A 15,149-nucleotide genomic window follows, 5' to 3' on the forward strand; every position below is an offset into this window, starting at 1 on the left:
GGAAGGAAGGAAGGAAGTAAGTTTCTTTTATGCCTCTTACATCATCCCATCTAAAAATATTAAGTATAAAGTCTATCAACACTAACATGAATTTTTTAACCAGGCATGGCACCATGCACCTGTAGTCCCAGCTATTCAGGAGGCTGTGACAGGAGGATCACTTGAACCCAGGAGTTCTAGGCTGCAGTGAGCTATGATCACACCACTGCACTCCAGCCTGGGCTAGACAGTGGGACTCTTGTCTCTTTAAAAAATAATAAGAATAATGACATGTATTTTTTTAACCTGAAATTAAACTTTCTTTCTTTCTTTTCTTTTTTTTTTTTTTTTTTTTTTTTTTGGTACAGAATTTGAAGAAGGCAAAAGGAGTTTACTTTGGCAGAAGTTTCCATATGACCTTGGTCCTGCAGGATCTCGCTGAAAGCTAATGCTGCAAACTTGTCATACTTTGACTTCAAAAAGTCAATGTCAGACTGGGCTTGGTGCCTCATGCGTGTAGTCCCAGCACTTTGGGAGGCCGAGGCAGGCGGATCGCATGAGGTCAGGAGTTTAAGACCAGCCTGGAGGACGTGGTGAAACCCCGTCCCTTTTAGAAATACAAAATTAGCAAGGCGTGGTGATGGGCGCCTGTAATCCCAGCTACTCGGGAGGCTAAGGTAGGAGGATCGTTTGAACCCGGGAGGCGGAGGTTGCAGTGAGCCGAGATTGTATCACTGCACTCCAGCCTGGGCAACAAAGTGAGACTTCATCTCAAAAAGGCAAAAAAACAGAAAGTAAATATCACCAAGCACCCACCTGCAGCTGAAGCTAAGTTGGTTGTTCAGTAATATTTGAGACAGAGGCCTAAACTTCACAAACTCCACAAGGCGCTGACCCAGCCGCATGCCTCTGAGCAAGAGCAGGAACAGGAAGAGATTGCCCTGCAGACACAGCCCTGGGGCTACCACTCTCACACGCAGCACTGGGCCACTTTGTCTCCTTCATCGCACCAGCCTCTGAGGTGAGCAGGTGGGTCCAGCCCCTGCCCTGAGGCCACAAGTCTGAGCCCCTATCTACTTTCTGGGGATACTCTCCCCTCCCTCCTTCCCAGCCTTGCCTCAACTGCAGCTCCCACCTCCAGGACTGTTTCCCCAGTACAAGAGCCCTGCTGTTTAAATCATCAACTGAAGCCTCGTGCACTACTTCTCTGAGTGGTGTGTGCTAGGGAGGCCTTCCAGGATTTTTCTTCTTCTTCTTTTTTTTTTTTTTTTTTTTAATATAATGATGTCCTGATCCCCTCCTAAAGGCTGAGCTGGACGATTGCGCCGCTGAACACATGGTTGTTACCTAGGTTCTGACTCACCTTCATTTGCGTGGGACTTTGAGTTCAGCCTGGATGATCTACTGCCTCCATCACTGAAATCATCCAGATCCCTTTCAGTCTGGAGAGCTGCTACCACCTCTCTACAATTAGCAATAGGAGCAGAATGAGGAGGGCAAGGCTCACACAGTCCCACCCAAACCATCCAGACACAACCCAGGGGGAGTCCAGGTCACTCATTCATTCATTCATTCATTCTAATCTGCTCTCACGGAGCTTCCAATGTAGAAGTGCTCACAGAGAAGTGAACAAGCACTTAAAAATGAAGCAACATAAGTGCCAAGTCGGGGGAAATTTTCACTGACCTTTGCTATCCGACTTTGTGAGCAGTGAGGATGGTACAGTTTGAGACAATTCACTCATTCCCTCAGTAGTCATGTGTCAGACAAGAAAGATAAAACAAGTAAAACATTATAGAATGTTAGAAATAAGGACCGAGGGGTGAATAAATTGGAGAAGGGGAATTTGCTATCTAAAGGTAAATTCTCAAAGACACTCTTTTTTCATAGTAATAATTGTAAAATACAGTTTGACCAAACAGAGCCCACCTGTAAAAGTGCTTCCTATCTTGATGAGTGTGTACAGGCAGAGAGAGGTGGCTCCAATAGAATTCTATAAAGTGAGCCTCATCTTCCTCATCTGTGAAATGGGTGCAAGTAGGGAGGACAAACTTACTGAGCGCATTAGCCCAGGTCTTTTAAGAAGTAGACTCAGAGGGCAGACTGACCCTGCAAGAGATGTCTTTAGGAAAAAAATTGTGAGAGAAAGTGAAGAGGGAACTAGAGGAGGTTGGGAGAGCCAGGAGACCAGGCAGCAGCCTGGGGACCTTGTGCAGGAGGGGGAAGGGAGGAAGGTTTGGTAGGAAGAGTCTGACGCCGCAGTACAGTTTCAGCCAAGCTGATGTAGAGCCAAAGATGTAGAGCTCTAGGGAACAGGCCTGCCTCAGTATCCCTGCTGTACTCTTCCTTGGCTGGGAGCGGCCTGTGGGAAGCCTGGCCTCACCCACCCAGAGTTACAGGGTAGATTTCAGAGCATGGGAGCCAGGGCAGGTCAGCTGGAGAAGTGACAGGTACATTTTTCTGGGCACGAAGGTCCACTCCTTGTGCCCTTGTGTATTAGTCTGCTAGGGCTGCCATGACAAAATTCCGTAACTTGGGTGCCTTCAACACCAGAAGTTCATTTTCTCACAGTTCCAGGGGCTGGAAGTCCAAGATCCAGGTGTCACAGGGTTGGTTTCTTCTGAGGCCTCTGTCCCAGGCATACAGATGCCACCTTCTCCCTGTGTCTTCACATGGCCTTCTTTCTGTGTGTGTCCGTGTCCTCACCTCCTCTTCCTATAAGGATACCAGTTCTATAGGACTAGGCCCCACCCTAATGACATCTTTTCATCTTAGTCCCCTCTTTACAGGCCCTGCCTCCAAATACAGTCACATTCTGAGGTGCTTGGGTTAGGACTTCAACATGGAAATTTTGGGGGACACAGTTCAATCCATAACATGCCATGTAACTGCTTCTCCCCACAGTTGCAAGTTGCAGCCCCCGTGGTCCCATGTATCCCTCTTCCCTAAAGAAAACCCAGAAAAAGAAAGTTAGTGAGACAAGTTACAGCCCCAAAGCTGTGGCTGACCTTGGGGCCAAACCCGTATCTGTCGTCTCCCTCCTCCACTCTCCGGTTTGAGTTCCCTTCCCCCTCAGCTCTCACCCTGGCAGGTCCTGGTTGTTTACCTGGTAATGTGACCTTATCCGCATTCATGAATGGTCCTGATACGCTTCCTATTCTGGGGTTGCAAGGAGTGTCTAGTCATAGTTGCTATGAGGCAGAAGGTCCCAAGAAGCACCCAGGTGGATCCCTGGGTCCCACATGAATCTCTCCTTCCCATTGTTTAAAAGGAGCCCTTCCTCCTCCTGCCAATCAGGGTGGCTAATGCTTGCCTGGATGGTGACTCTTCTCACTCACTGATCCCTGGACACAAACCCAAGGTGTCCTAGTGGCAGCCATAACTTACAGTTCCTCGCTATCACCAGGACTTCTAAGCCTGTAGAGAGCTCATAGTTGTGAGAACCAGGAACACAAAATCTCCCAGTGAGTCACCAGGAGAGATGATGAGGCATTCCTGTTTCTACTCCTTCGTCCCTGGATCTGTGTTTCCGGGTCCCAAGTTTTGCCCATCAGAGCTCATAAGTTCACAGGACCTGAGCTTTCCAATGACTCTGGAGCTCAGTGACTCTAACAATCAGATTGTCAGTCTGCCCCTCAGCTGTGTCTGCTGTTCCACTGCAGGAGATCTTTGACTGGGAGCAGCCTGTGAGAAGCATGACCTCCGCACAGTCATGGTGACAGATTCCACCATGCGGTGGTGAGGACTGTCCCATCAGCCACACTCCTTCCCAGTTGAAGATCTGAAATCATGGTTGCCATGCACAGAGTCTGTGATTGCTCACTCATCATTGTTTCTATAGCATTTAAATGTGTCTGGGAACATGTTTTGGAGTCTTTTAACTCCATTGTTAACTCCATAAAATTGATTACATTTTAAGACTTACTGACTACATTTTATTCTTCTATACGATACTGAAAGCTACTGTATTAGACATTACTTTTCCAAGCTTCAGTTTCCTCATCTACAGTGCTTACATCATCAGGTCAGTGTGAGAATGAAGGAAATGATGCATGACTTTTTGTTATGGACTGAATGTGTGTGTCTCCCCAAGATTCCCACAAATTGAAACCCTAACCCTCAGCATGATGGTATTTGGAAGGGGAGCCTTTGGGAGGTTATTAGGTCATGAGAGCAGAGCCTTCATGAATGGAATTAGTGCCCTTATGGAAAAGCAATTTTAGAGCTTGCTCCTGACCTCTGCTGTCTTGGCCATATTAAGATACAATGAAGATGGCTATTTGCACACCAGGAAGTGGGCCCTCCCCAGACACCAGGTCTGCCAGCACTTTGATCTCGGGCTTCCTAGCCTTCAGAATGGTGAGAAATAAATGTTTGTTGCTTAAGTCACTCAGACTGTGCTATTCTGTTACAGCAGCCTGAGCTAAGACACGTTTTAAAAGTTAGTTTAAAAACTGGTGGAATGGGTCAAAATGATTCTAAAATTCATACAAAAGAATAGATTTTCAACAATTGCCCAGAAGTTATATAAAAAAGGTTAGTATGCAATAAGATCTTGCCCTATTGTATATTAAAATGCACTATAAAGCTGTTACAACCAAAACAATATGGTTCTTGCATAGTAAATATAAATGGATTAATGTAATAAAATAAAGAACCCCCAATAAGCTCAAGTATATATAAGAATTTAATACAGAATAAGGTTCTATTTTGGTTCAGTAGGGAAAGGATAAACAATTCAATAAATAGGAATAACTTAGGGGAAGATTAGAACCCTAGTTCTGTCCATCTATTTCTAAGCAAGCTTGCAACACAGTAGGTAATAGGACCAGGACTAAGGTGAAATAGGAGAGAGAGGCCTCCAGGGCAAAATGTGAGAAGGCGTTCATTTTCAGCGTTGTGCAAGTGTCCCACGTGTGCCTGAGATGCTCATCCGCCTTATCCTAGCCCTAGTCCTGGTAGGTAAAGGTACCTCTCAGAGGAGGTGCTTGGAAACAACCTACATCCCCATCATTAGGGAAATGAAAGAGTAAATTATATTGAATGTATGTCATGGACTTATGCTACACACATGTATGTGCCTGGCATACAGGTTCCTGAGAGTGATGGAAAACACCCACCAGACGGTTAATCATGGCCCCGTTTAGGGAGTGGGCTGGGATGAGAAGAGAGAGATTTTTTTCTTTATTCCATAACTTTGTTAACGGGTGAAATATCGAATCGTGTGTCCTTTTTGCTTTGGACTGTGTGGAATTTTCAGGGGTAAAAGCTGGTGGCAAATTCCTCTCAAAGAAACCATCCAGTTTAGCAACACATCAGATATCTTGGTTGTGCTAAGGCTGGTGTGGTGATGGTGGGATGGGAGAGCCATCGAGTTCTGCATGACAGAACGGGAAGAACTGTGAGTCCTTGAGCATGGGTCGAGGGTCCAGAAACGAATGACAGTGGAGGGAGAGAGGGCACCAGCACGGGGAAGGAGGCCACGCTTCTGAAGAGGAAAACTGGCCAGCGAGACAAGTCCCCGTGTCTGCAATGGCAAGAAACTTGAAAGAAGTGAGCGCTTGAAGTTGTTCCTATGCTGCACAGGAATGACTCTCCCCAGCCACCCCCACTGTCAGCCCCAAATCATCTGGCAAAGTCTACCACATGTGACTGTCTCTAGGGACAAGATAAAAAATTGGACTCTGTTGACTTAATGTGAATTAGAAAGTAGAGAAGAGACATGAGGGGCAAGATGTGAGATTCAGAACTCAGCAGAACTTTTTTTAATGTAGCAGGAAGTAATCAGAAGTAACTAAAATTTAAAAAAGACAGATAACAGCAAGTGTTTGCCACGATACGGAGGAATTAGAACCCTTGCTCATTGCTGGCGGGAGTGCAGAATGGTGCAGATGCTTTAGAAATCAGCCTAGTTGTTCCCCAACAGGTTACATCATATGACCCAGCAATTCCACTCCTAGGTAAATAAATAAAAACATACTCCACACAAAAACTTACACATAAATATTCAGAGTGGCTTTATTCATTCATAACAGCCAAAAAGTGAAAAACAACCCAAGTGTTTATCAACTGCTGTATGGATCAATAAAATGTGCCATATCGATATAATGAACTATATTTGGCAAGAAAAGAAAAAGAAGACGAAAAAAGTAATGATGTTTGTAGACATGTCATAACATGGATGAGCCTTGAAAACATTAAGTGAAAGAAACCAGCCACAAAATACTACATAGTATATTACTCCATTTACATGAAGTGCCCAGAATAGGCAAATCCACAGAGACAGAAAGTAATTAGTGGTTGCTGGGGCTGGGGGAGGAGGGAACAGGAGTGACTGCTCATAGGCATGGGATCTCTCTTCTTTTTAAAGACTGTTTTTTAGAGCAGCTTTTGGCTCACAGAGAAACCGAGAGGAAGGTACAGAGATACCCGCTGTCCCTCGCCCCACAGAGCCTTCCCCATAATCAGCATCCCCTAGCACAGTGGTCCATTTGTTACAATCGATGGACCTACATTGCCAATCTTCAGCACCACAGTTCGTCATTGACATCAGGGTGTACTCTTGGTGCGGTTCGTTCTGTGGGCTCTGACACGTGTGTCATGACATGGATCCAGCACCGTGATGTCATGCACAGTAGTTTCACCCCCTAAAAAGCCCTGTACTGTGTGTCATCATCACTCCCTCCCGCCAAGCCCTGGCAAGCACCACCCACCCTTACACTGCGGAGGTTTGCCTTTTCCAGAATGCCATACAGTTGAAATCATACTGGAATTTCTTTTTAGGGTGATGAAGATGCTCTAAAGTCAACTGCAGTGACAGTTACACAACTCTGTGACTCTGCTAATAACCCGTTGAATTGTACAGTTTAAATTGGGGAATCGAATGGTATGTGAATTATATCTCAATAAAGCTGTTAAAAATAAATAAATGACAAGAAGACATGTAAGCCCCACCTCATCCCAATATTCTATGTAAATGGTAGACAGTGCCCCCAGGGAAGGTGTTCCCATCCTCCAGGTAAGTAATTAGTAGTTACATATTCAAGTGGAGTGTGGCCTGTGAGCTACAAAACTTTGGCCACCAGGCTGCTGACATCAGAAATATGCCTGGTGTGTTCAGCCCAGGGCTTGAGATGCAGTGAGGACTTGATAGATACCAGCTCTGCTAAACTCTTGTTATAACTTCGTCCGTTCCACCCAGAAGCATCTTCCCTCTATCTTTCTAGCTCCTTGACCGTAACGCAGCAGAGGCCCACACTATGGAAGTCTGTGAATAGAATTTTAACTCTATTAATTAGAGTATAAGAAATATATATCTTGTTAAAGGAGTTTTTTATTTTTATATTTTTTGAGACAGGGTGTCTCTCTGTTGCCCAGGCTGGAGTGCAGTGGCGCGATCACAGCTCACTGCAGCCTCAACCTCCTGGGCTCAAGCAATCCACTGGCCTCAGCCTCCTGAATAACTGGGACTACAGACATGTAGACCTAAACCCAGCTAATTTTTGTAATTTTTGGTAGAGATGGGGTCTCATTACATTGCCCAGGCTGGTCTTGAACTCCTGGGTTCGAGCAATCCTCCTGCCTCAACCTCCCAAGTAGCTGGGATTACAGGTACACACCACCAAACCTGTCTAATGTTAAAGGAGTTTTCAAACTGTCAGGGACACCTCATCTGATGGTGGGTGGAGAATGGGCAGGGCACCTTCTCTTTCTCCAGCAGAAATCAGGATAGCTCTAAAGAAGAGTTTCTCGACCTCAGTCTAGATGAATCTTTATGATGGGGGTTGTCCTGGGCACTGTGGGGTGTTTGGCAGCACCCCTAGCCTTACCTACTAGATGCGACCCTCCCCCTGTTGTGATAACCAAAGTTGTCATGACCAAATATGTCTCCAGACATTGCTCAATATCCCCTGAGGGGAAACGTCTCTCTCACTCTCTTTCTTCTCCCGCTGCCACACACCTGCTGAGAGCCATGGTGAATTTTCTTTTACTTCTTTAAGATCAGAAGGCAGCAGAAGGTTCTCAGGCAGGTTCCAGGCATAACAGTGACTGCCTCTGTGTTTCCCGCATCTGCTGGGCACCCGTTCACACGGGGCTCGTAGACCCCACTCTTAATATTCTTTTCTGTGCCCCTCCTTGTATCTGCCCCATCATCAAGGACCCCCAAACAAGCGTACAGCCTCTAGCTGTGATATTCAGAATTCATGTCATCCGTCCCCATCTTTAGACCTCTGAGACCTCCACAAAGTCTTGGGCATGTGTGTGCCTGGGAGGTAGAGACCGGTTGCAGGATAGAAGCCCAGCAGGCGGCCGCATCTGAGTAGCACCCAAAGAAAGGGGAGGGAGGGGAAGCGACCATGTATTGAGCACCTATTTCATGTATCAGGTTTATGTCAGTAGTTTCTTACACATTATTTCATTGAATTTTCACAATAACTTTGCAAAATATGTATTTTCTCCTTTTCAAAAATAAAGATATTGAGATTCAAAGGAGTTATCATAAGTTGCCTGAAAATATAGCTGCCAAAAATTCCTCTCATCTCTGACGTGCAGAGCTCCTGCCACCTGAGATGGGGCCTATTTCTCCTCCCTGTGAATATTTGACTTGCTGTGACCACACAATGAGGCAGGAGCAAGTACTCTGGGACTTCTGAGCTCTAGCTTTCAGTAGACCAGCAGCTTCTGCTTTCTCTCTCTTGAAATCCTGAGGCCACCAGGCTATAAGGAAGCTCAAGATTTACATAGAAAAGGCGCGTGGAAGGCCAGGTGCGGTGGCTCATGCCTTTAATCCCAGCACTTTGGGAGGCCAAGGCGGGTGGATCACGAGGTCAGGAGATCGAGATTATCCTGGCTAACACGGTGAAACCCCGTCTCTGCTAAAAACAGTAAAAATTAGCTGGGCGTAGTGGTGGGCGCCTGGAGTCCCAGTTACTCGGGAGGCTGAGGCAGGAGAATGGCATGAACCTGGGAGGCAGAGGTTAAAGTGAGCCAAGATCATGCCACTGCACTCTAGCCTGGGTGACGGAGCGAGACTCTGTCTCAAAAAAAGAAAAGGAAAAGAAAAGAAAAGGCGCTTGGAAGGAAACCAAGACTCTGTGGTTAACAGTTCCATCCCAGCCACTAGCTGAATGCAGGGACCTCAGTGAGCCCAGGCAAGACCAGCAGAAAAATCAGTCAGTCAAGCCCCAGAATCATGAGAAATAATAAACAGCTGTTTGAAGTCACTAAGTTTTGAGATCATTTGTTATGCAGCAATAGATAACTGATACAGTAGTTAAATAAGTTACTGTAAAGTTAGGCAGCTGCAAGCATACAGAAACCAGTTTTAACACAACTCGTCTATGCCAAAGCCTCTGCTGTCCCATGAAGGTACACTAATCCATCCCCTAAAATGTGGGACTGTCTCCCTGGGTTGAGGTGAAACCATGCATGAACATTAACTGAACAGAAAGGATACCAAAGCAAATGGTTAACCATTTGACAGTGATTATACCTGACAACTTTATACCTACAGAAATGTAAGAAAAAGAATCATTAAAAATAAGATCTGACTATGGAAAAGTTAAATTCATTAGTTTAATTTATATGAGGGGTTTACATTTGTGCTTAATCAATATGCAGCTTATATTGTTTAAATATAATTAATTGTGCTATAGCAGTAAATTCTGAGCATGGGCATATCTATTCCCAAGTTATCTGCTTCCACCTTTTAAAAGGAAAAAGAAAAACTGGTTGGCAAGTTAATTATTTGTATATGAGCTTCAGTACTTCTCACACCTGATGGCAAAGTCAGAATGCTAATTTCCCATCCCCTCATCATTATCCCCTCAGCGAGGGGTGACCAGGCTCTTTTACTACTGACCTCTTGGACACTGTCCACAGCAGACCTATAAGCAACATTCAAGCTTCCTCCATTCGAGATCAGAACTAGACAATATGGAAGTCTAAGCCCGATATAGTCCCTGACTTCGAATTTGAACAAATTGAGGGTAAATGAAGAGGTCAGATCACCTCTCTACATTAGCCAATTTTAGTAGATAAAATCTTTTAATCCCACAGTGATCTGATGATAAATAGTAAGTAGTCAATAACTAGATCTCTTGGAGAAAATATAGCCCTGATGTGTATGTAGCATTTGCCAATTCCTGTGGTGTAAATACTCCCACCATGGCCAATTTCAAGCTACCAACGTGACATTCACCAGCATGCAAAATTCATGAAAACTTAACAGTCAGTTCTAACCTGAATGGCAGCCCCAGCTCACCACTGACAGCCCACCTACCATGTGCACAATATTGTATCCAACAGATTTCTATTCACCTGCAAGTGACAGAAAATCCTAAAAGGTAGTGGCTTCACAGAGAAGTATATTTCTCCCTATGTAAAAGAAGTCTAGAGATAGGTAGTCCTGGACCACTATTGCAGTTCCAAATGATTCTTGAGAACTTAGCCTTTTCTGGCTCTTAGTTCTACCAAGGACAGCCTTCATCTTTATGATTTGAGATAGCTGCCCTCCCATTCAAGTCTAAGTAAGCAGAATGGAGGAAGTTGCAGAATCACATGGCTTCTCTTTCGTAAGGGGGATTCTCAGAAACCTCACCAAATATATTTTTAAATGTATTTTCTTTTTTTAGAGACAAGGTCTCACTATGTTGTTTAGGCTGGAGTGCAGTGGCATGATCATAGAACATAGCTCACTGCAGCCTCAAACTCCTGGGTTCAAGCAATCCTCCTGCCTCAGCCTCCAGAGTATCTGGGACTAAAGGCAAACCCCACCATGCCCAGCTTTACTAAATGTTTTGTTTAGTCCAAGCATAGTCCAAAATATTATGTTTACATTTATGTTACAAAGTTACATGGTTCTATCTAGCTGCAAAGAATCCTGGGAAATGTTTTCGGTTGTATGCCCAGCTGAAAGTCGGCATGTTACTATGTTGAAAAGAGAATGTTGAGGTAGGAACCTAGCTATTTCTGCCTCAGCTACCATTGATGACTGCTAGGGCTGGGCCTTATACCAAGCTCCCATGCACATCATTGAAGGTTTTTGTATCACATTCTCAAAGTGCAGCAGGACCTGAGAGAATTTCAAGTGAATACGAACGAGCACCTTAAAAAAATTTTAAGAGTCATGCATTTCTTTTAATATGCAAGAAAAAAGAGTACAACAAACACGTAGTTTCACAGAGATTTTTGCTTAGGACTAGGCCAAGGTAGATCATGCCAGTTTAAGTTGAAAAGTTTTAAATTCCAGAAAAATATGAAGAAATAGAATAAATGACATGAGAAGATGGCAAAAATTCTAAAGATGACATCAGCTGCCTCAGGTGAGGGAAACACTAAGAATTGGTGTCGTTTCCCTCAGTTTCCAGAGGAAGAAACTGAGGCTCCAGGGGAGTGGCACAACTTGCCCCAGCTCACATGTAATTACGCAGGTAGGTTTGATAACATTGTTCTTGAACCGATGATTAATATCTAATATTGGTTGGGCATGGTGGCTCACGCCTGTAATCCTAGCACTTTGGGAGGCCGAGGTGGGAGGATCACTTGAGCCGAGGTGTTTGAGATCAGCCTGGGCAACATGGTGAAACCTTGTCTCTACAAAAAATACAAAAAATTAGCCAGGCATGGTGGAGTGTGCCTGTAATCCCAGCTACTTGGGAGGCTGAGGTGGGAGGATCACCTGAGCCCAGGAGGTGGAGGCTGCAGTGGGCCGAGAGATCACACCACTGCACTCCAGCCTGGGCAGAGCGAGACCCTGTCTCAAATATATGTAAATATAAATCCCTAATATTACATTTGAGAGTAACTATAACGCATCTTCCAGTACTTTTGGTAAAATCCTTTTTAATACACAGTTATAATGCTTAGAGATAATCTCTTTTCTATACCTACAAGCATAATATCATAATTCATATAAATACAATTGAAGGCCCAAGTTAATAATGAATACTTTTGGACAGCTCCATGGGATGTTTCCAGGAGACCCGATGTCTCTACAGACAACACCTAACAATAGCTACCAGCTAAAAAGAGACCTTTTGATGTCCTTCAAGGCTGGATTTCCCAGCACACAATAGTGATATTTAATAAGCATTTCCTGAAAATTAGAACAAATTCTAGGAAATGGAGGACAAACTGGTGAAATCAGTACATTAGTAAGAGCCAGTGACATGGGTCTAACGGGAACGATACGAATGTTAATGCCATAAACGAGAGGTTCTCGTGTAACTGTATTTGGAAGTAGAGACTTAGGAACTTAGTATGCAAATTTGTGCCAAAATATATGTAAATTTATGCCAAAAAAGCCTCTTCCCCTGGGGTAGGGGAATATATATATGTGCATATGTATATTTTCTTTTTTAACCAGACTGTAATTCTGTTGTTCGTCATGGTTTCCTGCTACGTGGCCTCACCAGCATGCCTTCCACAGAGATCTAAAGGCAGTTCAAACATCAGCAAGATCCAGTCACTGAAGCCACCGGTAGGGTCTGCGTGACCAGGAGACCACAGGCTGTTGGAGGCCCCAGAAACTCTGGACAAGGTTCCTGGCAGTGAAGCCGCTAAACTCAGAGATGAGTAACAAAGCAAGGTCGCAGAATCAATCAGCCGTGTCTGTGAGCTTCTTTAAATGCAGATAGAGGCCTTCTATCTGTCCAGGTTGTCTGCAGGCCATTCTGTTGGGAGGAGAGAAAGGGATGAGATAAGGTTCAAGGTTCCCTGGCCTCCAAGAGTGGCTGAAGCCTCCAGACAGACTTGTTCTTCACTGGGATAGATATGCTAGCAGGGCATCCCCCGGCGGGTAGAGGAAGGTGATGTGGTGGGGGTAAGGGTGGGACAGAGGAAGAGGCGAATATTTCTGTTTCTAGTTAACACTTTGTGTCTACTATATCATTATAGAAAAATAAATGCAGACTTAAAGCAGCCTAAACTAATTATGAGTGGGGAATTTGTAAAATGATATGATGCCTCTGAATAGTGCCCTGCTGGATTTCTCCATGTGACAAGTTATAAATAAAGCCCAAACCTAACCATAAAACTTGAAGAAAAAGTGGGGAGGAGAAAAGCTGCTCTTCATCTCTAAAACCCACCCTTGTGCACATGCAACACAGATGAGTTCAGAGAGCCCCAACTCAACATCATCTCTTCACAATGCAAATCCGAAAATGGCTTCCAGATGGAATCCGAGATACACAGCTTATCATTATACCAGGGAGCAGGTCCACTTTTGACCACATTCAAATGAACCACTGATCCACAGCGTCTACGCATGGGCACGTTTGGCTTTTTCAGTTTGCCTGGAACATTCTTAGACCTGCCACTGTGGTTCCTGGGCTCTCCCCCTGGGTTCGTTGCTGAGATTACATTGACCGATATGGGACCAGGCAGTGTTTCAGGGAGGCCCATGACAACCCCTAACCTTCCTCAGTCCCGTGGCAACATTCCTCCTGTTCACCTTCCTCATTTTATTTTTTCCAGGCTGGCCAAATGGGACAGGCAATGACATCAAAACATGACGGGGTCTCCCACGTGTTAGGCTTCCTCCCTTCCTCTCCAAGCCTGAAACTGCAGTACGCTGTGTGTGGTGGTAGCCTTGGCTGTTAAGTAGAGCTGAAAATTTAAGAGGGTGAGTACTGGAAAGCATGTAAGTTAGGAATAGATTTGACTGCAAGTGACAAAAAATCCAAAATGACAGTGGCCTAAACAATACCAGCATTTATCGACCTCTCAAATGAAACCACACTGGAGGTACATGGGTCACAAGGAGGCTACACAAAATGTCAGGGACTCTTTCCAAGTTGTTTCTCCAATTTTCATAGCACAAGGCCTCCAGAGCTTGTCCAAGACAGCTGCTTAAATTATATTTAATAGCATCGTGTCCATATTCCAGCCAATGAGTGCGGCAGATTGTTTTTAATAATGGTCCTCGAACGAATCACGCCTCCTTGTTCTAAACCCCTTTGCAGTGTCAATGACACTGTCTATTCTTCCATCAAGATGTGGAGTCTAGTTCCTCACCCTTGAATTCAGGTTGGCCAGTAGAATTTGACAGAAAAGGCATTGTATAAATTACAGAGCCTAGTCCTTAAGCAATCTCGAAGCTCCCTCTCTCTCTCTCTTGAAACTCTGAGGTTGCCATGTTGTGATAAGGTGCATGTGGTTTTGGGAGAAGGAGACACTTCGCAGAGAAGAACTGAGGAGCCCCCGCTGGCAGACATGTGGATGAGGCCACCTTAGATTCAACAGCAGCTGGGGTATCAGGCAAGATTGGCATGAGAAACCTCCCAGATTTCCCAGCTACAGAATCACAGAAAGTAATAAATTGTAGTGATTTTAGCCACTAATTGTGGAAGTGATTTGGTACACAGCAACAGATAACTGAAAGCAAGCAACTAGCGGGAGAGGCAAAGAAAAGACAAAAAGCACTGTCTTTTAAGCAGCTCTCCATTTGGCTGTCATGTAACATGGCTGTTGACATCTTTGGGGCTACAATCAGCTGCGAGGGAAATGCAGTCTTTTTCCTTGGCAGCCTGGTGCCCAGTTACCACCAAGGGCATGGAGGATAAGAAAGAGCTGATGTTAGGTTATGCAGCTATCACTCAATGAGAGAGGGGGAAGATCAGGAAATAACAATTCCCATGACTAGCACAGATGTTAAGTTAGAAAGAGCTGTGGCCGGGCACAGTGGCTCACACTTGTAATTCCAGCATTTTGGGAGGCCAAGGTGGGTGGATCACCTGAGGTCAGGAGTTCAAGACCAGACTGGCCAACATGGTGAAACCCTGTCTCTACTAAAAATATAGAAATTAGCTGAGTGTGGTGGCGCACTTTTGTAATCCTAGCTACTTGGGAGGCTGAGGCAGGAGAATGGCTTGAACGCGGGAGGCAGAGGTTGCAGTGAGCCAAGATCGTACCACTGCACTCTAGCCTGGGCAACAGAGCAAAACTCCATCTCAAAAAAGAAAGAAAGAAGGAAGGAAGGAAGGAGGAAGAAGAAAGGAAGGAAGGAAGGAAGGAAGGAAGGAAGGAAGGAAGGAAAGGAAGGAAAGGAAAGAAAGAAAGAAGAAAGAAAGGAAGGAAGAAAGAAAGAAAAGAAGGAAGGGAAGGGGAGGAAGGAGGGAAGGAAGGAAAGAAAGAGCTGTAACCATCTTCTTTTTTTTTTTTTTTTTTTT

The 15,149-nt window shown here is 44.8% G+C and overlaps 1 long non-coding RNA gene across 1 annotated transcript in view; it reads right to left on the bottom strand.

Annotated features, from left to right (window-relative positions):
* Positions 1-12,228: 12,228 nt before the first annotated feature.
* LOC108537023 (uncharacterized) overlaps positions 12,229-15,149 on the bottom strand; it is a 19,879-nt gene continuing 16,958 nt past the window's right edge. The window contains exon 3 of the long non-coding RNA XR_001887688.1: positions 12,229-12,653. This is a non-coding gene — a long non-coding RNA (uncharacterized LOC108537023). The remainder of the gene's footprint in view (positions 12,654-15,149) is intronic.

The sequence above is a fragment of the Rhinopithecus bieti genome, unplaced genomic scaffold (assembly GCF_001698545.2).
Source record: "Rhinopithecus bieti isolate Rb0 unplaced genomic scaffold, ASM169854v2 scaffold_14232, whole genome shotgun sequence".
NCBI lineage: Eukaryota > Metazoa > Chordata > Mammalia > Primates > Cercopithecidae > Rhinopithecus > Rhinopithecus bieti.